Source organism: Portunus trituberculatus, chromosome 16 (genome assembly GCF_017591435.1).
Source record: "Portunus trituberculatus isolate SZX2019 chromosome 16, ASM1759143v1, whole genome shotgun sequence".
In the NCBI taxonomy this organism is placed as follows: Eukaryota; Metazoa; Arthropoda; class Malacostraca; order Decapoda; family Portunidae; genus Portunus; species Portunus trituberculatus.
In genome coordinates, this window is record NC_059270.1 from 3540998 (window position 1) to 3548151 (window position 7154).

Genomic DNA, 7154 nt, shown 5'->3' on the forward strand with positions numbered 1-7154 from the left:
TAAAACAGGTTCATGGAACATAGACTTCCTTTTAGAAATCTGATATTTTGTGAAAGGTTCAGTTTCCTCAAAATACTCCATTTATTACAAACAATTTTCTGCACAGATCTTGTTAATACCAGTATATAATATACTGGATCTTCATAATCCTTATGTATTTGTTTTCTTCATATCTCTTAGAAAGGTTATAATTATGCAAAATACATATTTTTTTAAGCTATTCACTGCAATCTTTCAACATACAGCATTATATTCCATTTGGGCATGACACTATTGACATCAAGTTTTTCCATCAGATTTTGTATATCATTCAAGTATTTTTATCTTACACTAGTATGTTGTGGAAACTCATTCTCTCTTATGAAGACAGGTATTCACCTTTATATGATACTCAACTTTTATTTGGTTTTTACTACCCTAGTTCTCCTATACAATCAGTTGTTTCGCTTTTACAATATCCCGAGTACCCACTTTATATGCAAGTACAGTGACCCTCAGGTTTTGCTTTTTTCATGGTTCATTTATCACCCATTCATTTTTCCCATTCATTTTTCACAGTTCACCAATGGAACCTAACTACTGCATTTTTACACATTAAACTGGGAAATCCCACTGTACTGTATTATGAAAAAGTCATTTTCTTTGAGAAAGGTCAATTACACCCTCTCTCCTCTTTCTGTCTTGCTCTAATGTAGATTAAAGTGCTTTAAAGGTGACTTTTGAATATATTCCTTTGTAAAACTGGTTTCACTGTATAGCAGTATTTGTTTGGGTGAATGATCGCTATGCTACAAGGCAATGGCCCCTCCTGCCTTGGAGAGCGTGACAAGTAACTTACTGAGCACTAGACTAGAGAAAAAGTACAAAATTATTTGCTTTTATCTTAATTTTATTGCTTTATTCTTGTGTTTATTTTATTAATGCAACATATGCTTTATTAATTCTGGCAACAATATGTTTACATATGATATTTCACAATTTTCATAGGCTTAAGGGGACACTTATGAAGATACACAACTCTTTAGTGGGAGTTAAGTGCAAAGATTTTTTCTAATTACCTTAATTTTATTGGTTTATTCTTGTATATATTTTATTTATGTAACCTGTTTTGTATTACTTTATACAATAACTGTATTTGGATATAATATTCCATTATTTTTATGGGTTTTATGGCCATTTATGAAGGTCTTGGAGGTTGGAACACATTACTATTTTTTTTTTATTCATTCTTAGTCAATATACAATCACTTGCTTTACAATTGGATTTTCAGAAACCAATCATATGTGGAGGAATACCTGTACTGTATATAGAATTTTACCTTTTTTTTCTGCTCCAGTAGTCTTTAGATCCTTTTAAATGTCTCCTACTTACTAACTTACTGACTTCCTCTCTGTGTAGAGTTTTGCATTCACATGTCTATTGAATAGCTTGGGTTGATTCATATTTTTTTTTTCAGCTGTATTTCTTTAAAAACACAGACTATTGTAATATAGTATGCTATTTAATAGCTGAAGTTGATAAAAGTGACTTTGTCCATACCCAATAAATAAAGTAATAAATTCTACATGAAAATACTTAATGAAATTTATTTTAAATAAACAATTTCTTATACATATCTCAAAAATTTTGAAGACCTCAGCTTTTAAATGAGACAAATCCTTTCCAATATCTCTTTACTGTAAATGAAAATACTGATGTTCGTTTAGCTTGAAATGTAATTTTTCTCAAAAATGGGGTTTTGGTATTTATGATATTCTCTAAAATGGCAGCAGAGTTCAGGTTGGTCTGTTCCTCAGGGCCAGTAGAATCCAGCTTTGTGGAAAAAAAATCTTGAACAATAACAAATATCTCTTTAATAGTCATAGCAATCACTTAATCAAGGCAATATTCAAAAACAAGTAAGAAATATTCACCTTTTGAATTTCATGACTAATGAAGGACAGAATTTTTAGAGGAGCTAATCTTTAATAACCCATGAACACTTATGTGGAGAGGTTATACTTACTGTGTCTCATAAATGACAACTACATATATACAGCAGAGTAACTTTACTTAGATCAGTATTACTTTACAACAATGGAAATATTCTTATTGTATGTGATGACAGATCAACTGCCATGAATTCATATTTTCTTCAGTTGATTGTTTTAGGGCATCCTTGATATTCACAACTATTTTGTGGCTTCAAGAGTTAACCTCCTGACTGTTTTTTGGTGGCAGGGAGATGAATTGAATAATATTTCTTTATTCTGTTCACTAATGAATGATGGTATTACTGACTAAATCCAGTATATGCTGATTAAAATTCCAATTAAATAAAAGACATTAAAGTATGATGTACTGGCATCATTATATCATATATGAACTACCAATGACTGAAATTTTAAAATGCTTAAATTCATAAATAAATTAATATTACTAATATCAAGACGCATACAGTACAGATTTTACAGAAGCTTTCTCTAAGAAAAGAAAAGGCTAGTGAAATTATTTGTGATTACATAAATGGTTAACCTCCTTTTTTAGAAAATATCACTGCAATTAACATTTATATACTGTTTGCTCCACAAGCACTGCACTGTTCTGTGAATAAACTTTTCTAAAACTGACTTCTACTAATCATGAGAACTCTATACCTTGGTCAGCCATGGCTGGATAGCAATGCTTTTATCCACCTAAGGTGTGACACAAGCATCATAAGAAATTAGATAAGATCATCCACTTTAATCCTTAAAATGATACTGTATAGGATGTAAATGACAATAACATGGAAGTCTGCAGAATTAATGTAAAGCTACATGTTTCAGGCTTCAATGAGGTACTAGGACTCAGAATGCCTACTTGGTGTGTTTTGTGTGCTTAATGGCAAAACTTTTTGAAAGTACCACAAGTCCAATGGTTATTCCTTTTAATTTTTGTAATGGTGAGTTAAAACTTGTGAATACTAAGGGTGCCCTGCATTACTTGTTTAAAAAAATAACTCCTTCACAAAGAAAATTGCTGGAAGAAAGAGTTACACAATTTTCTGTAAGTGGTTATAACTGGACAATAGTAGAAAACAATCTGCACATTTCAGTAACACTTGTTGACAGCCCTTCTAGATTATTTTTATCATTCAGATGCCAGTGTTTATGACACCCCTCAATCATATCACTGCCCTATAAAAATAGCTTCATATTAAAGCTAGAACAACTATTAACTACCGTGTTTTATTTGTCAGGAAATTCAGCTTCCCGAACAAAATGTATCATTTGCATATCTCTCTCTCTCTCTCTCTCTCTCTCTCTCTCTCTCTCTCTCTCTCTCTCTCTCTCTCTCTCTCTCATTATATAAAGGTTAGTTACAGAGTAATATACAGACCTAGGTACAACTTCTACTCTGATACTGACACCTATCAACTCAATGAACATGAAAACACTTAAAATGATAGACGTGAAAGAGAAGACAATACCACACACACACACACACACACACACACACACACACACACACACACACATATAATACAGGCTAACATATCCCACAAAGGATGTATTCAAGAGTATTCAAGACAGGGTCCTTCATGTACAGTACACACAGACACATGCTAGCAGTCATGCCCTCCATGGGAAAATGATGAATTTTCACCAAGTGGTATGTGAGAGGGCCCATGGGTACAGTGTGTGTGTGTGTGTGTGTGTGTGTGTGTTCTTGATATTTTACAGTTCTTAGTTTAATAACAAACAATAACTCATGAAATAATAGATGCAGGCTGGATATCCATTTTTCTTAACTCTTAAGTGACAGGGCAGGTTGTCAAGAATCGCTGTATCAGGATAGGAGCAGGTATCTAAGGAAAAGGGATAGCTCTTCTTACTGCTACATTTCCTTAGATACTTGACCTAGATTTATTTGATAATGCAAGTGCTCATGCTTCTACTTTATGACTGCCTTTTTGCTTGAATTCTAAGTAATAATGTAATCTATCAACTTCCCTTGCTGTACTGCTGCAGCCCAATGTGTGTCATATTGAATGCATATGACTAAAGCTACAGCCAACATGCACAAGTGTCTACTTGATATCAGGGACCACATACTAAGAATTTTACACTTGTAGCATCTGACCTCACAAGTAGTTATAAACTTGGAACTTACAGATCAATATCATTTTCTTTACCGAACTCTCTTTCTAAAGTACTTTGTGAACTTCTTTTAAATTGTTAGTGCATTCTCTGTATAACATCCACGAAATTCTGCATATTATTGCATAGCCAACCATTAGCTCTGAGGCAACTTTATGTGTCTTGCTGCTTGCTGGACATTTGATCTAATTTGGAACAATGTCTATTACTTTAATTTGTGGACCATTGTGGCATAAGCTTAACTTCTCTATGGAAACTAAGTTTGGATTTTGTGAGAGAGAGAGAGAGAGAGAGAGAGAGAGAGAGAGAGAGAGAGAGAGAGTAATATTCTAACTACTCATATAATCAAAATTACAAGAGAAAACAATTAATAAAGATTGCCTGATTTGAGAAGAGGATAATTTTGTACATATCTGATACAGAGAAGCTTTTTTTTTTTTACTAAATAAAGAGGAGAAAAGAAAAAAATACCAAAGCTTCTCTAGGTAAAAGTGTACACAATTCAAGGGTATCATGAAACAAAGTTGAAAGTTAATGGAATGTGCAGTGGAAGTCTTCTAGAGCTTATGAATTTTGAAACCAATGATACATTTTGAAAACACAAACTACTCAGTTACAATGATTCTTTTATTGATTAACTAACTTAGTAGTTTCTGGGAAGAAATGTTACTATGAATGGCTCTCAATATTCAAAACTGTCACATGGTAATTCAGCTGATTCTTTGAATGACTATAAAGAATAATTTCAACAAGATTGTACACTTTTAGCCATGGTAGTTAATGAATTCATAAATGTTGGATGGCTTTATAATTAACCCTCTCACATGCCACATGCAAATGCATGTCAAACTTTCATGTGAAACTGTACCAATACACAAGTAAATCAAAACATTTATTGAAATCTATTAAAAATTAAGTTTATGGTGTATGTGCTTAAGTTTTTGGTGAGTCAAAGATGATGACGAGTTTCACAAAATTAATGAATTAGCAACACTGATGGTTCCTGGAATAGGCCGACAATTAGGTATTTTGTCAGTTGCATCATGCCATTCAGACTGCCTGAACATAATCCAAGATGTCTAAGATATTAATGATGTATTCACAAGGACAACAGTACAATTGTAAACATCATCAAAAGATGGTTTAGGTAATGTGTAACACAATGTTCACACAAAAAATTCTGAGCTACAAACTTGTTAATATTTTTTTTTTTTTTTTTTTTTACCTTTTTGAAAGAAAATGAGTGAAAATATTTTTCCTTGTGAATTTTGCAATATATAATAACACTCCTTCTAAATAAAAATTTTGGGAGGTGTACAGAGAGGGTACAAATACTTGCCAACAGATGTATTAGAAAGAAAACTTGTGAAATTTACTGGTGTATGAGAGGGTTGATATCCAAGATAGTTCAGAAAAAAAAAAAAAAGATGCACAAGAGAAACAAGTTCCCTTCTTATACTGAATGAATCCCTAACTAGCATGTGGGAAAAATCCAAAATGTGACCTGTTTCATGGTTTGTAAGATTAAGAGTTCATTTGCTACAAGGAGCATATTACCAGATATTTGAGAAGCATTAACATCTGCAGTTTTAAGTTGTTTATGCCAGAATAGTTAACTGAAGAGGATGTAGTATGCATATGTTTCACTCATTAGCACATCAGTTCTTGCAGCTTTGCATCACCTGTCACTTAGGGGTTAACACTTGCAAGTTTCCTGCAACCTAATATTGTGAATATTGTATCACAACAATACCAGTCAATGGGTAGAGACATCTACGACAGATTGTTTATCACAATACATTTCTGAGAAAAATCAGTCACCACTGCCAGTACAACATGGGCATTATTTAAGATATTTAGTATATACTTATGAAATTTAAGGTTCTACTTTATCGAACTGCTTTAGAGTTTTATAATCTGGGAAATAATGACAATACTGTACAATGCAACCTCAAAATAGGGAGTGAGGAATTCCAATATCCATTGTGGTTCATTCATGTTTTTTTTTAAGATTTGACAAATATACTACAAGGCTATATCAAAATATCAGTCAACAAAATATTGCATATGTATTTATTCTACTGAGTTCAAGGTGGTTTAGGTGGTAATGTGTCTAACTAATGCAGGAAGTCTCCATTTATGGTCAGCCTGCTCTTTGGTTCAACCAGCTTAAATGGGTGCCGGCAAAAAATTACTAGAAAGATTAAAGAAAAGAGAGAAATGAACTGCTAATCTTACTCTTTGGGCCAATGTCCAGGATTGACTAGCGCCAACAGCAACATCGTCCATTCTCCTCAGAATATAGCACATGTCTTTACATAAACGTATCTCTCTTCTATCATTATTTTTCAGTTAGGATAAATACAAAGTTTATGAAACTCTTGTATTTAAGAATTTTGGAATGAATACATAATATTGTTGACTGAGAAGGAAGAAACAAATATCCAAAATAACCTAGCCCAAGGATCACATTTCATACTATCTCGATGTTATCACAAAGATGGTGTCTAGCAACAAACCTCGCATTTCTAAATATTAGACAAAACCAAGGCATAGAGATATTGCACTTCAATTAGATGCAACTCTTGCATGTCATTATTTTTGGTTGTCTTCACAAAACCATACTTATAGCACAATATTAAAATCAAACATCTTTTACAATATGAATAGCAAGAAGTGAGCTTTTACTGAAGAGAATACATACTTTTCAATATCAATACACTATATCAAAGTATTGAGGAATATATTCATGAATCTCTGTACTCTGACTATCATTTGATTAAAACTATTCAATGCATAGTAAAAACAAAAGTTTGTGGCAATTTTTTAAAATCCTGTCCCTTGTGTCACAATGTTATGCACACCAAACTCCCTCTATTATTTAACACTATTTTTGTTGCTATAACAACTTAATTACCTCATTAATTCCTATGGGACACAATTTTCAATGTATTGGTTGATTTTTTTTTTTTTTTTTTTTTTTTTTGCATTACTGGATCTCTCAATAAAGGTAAACAAATATATATATATAT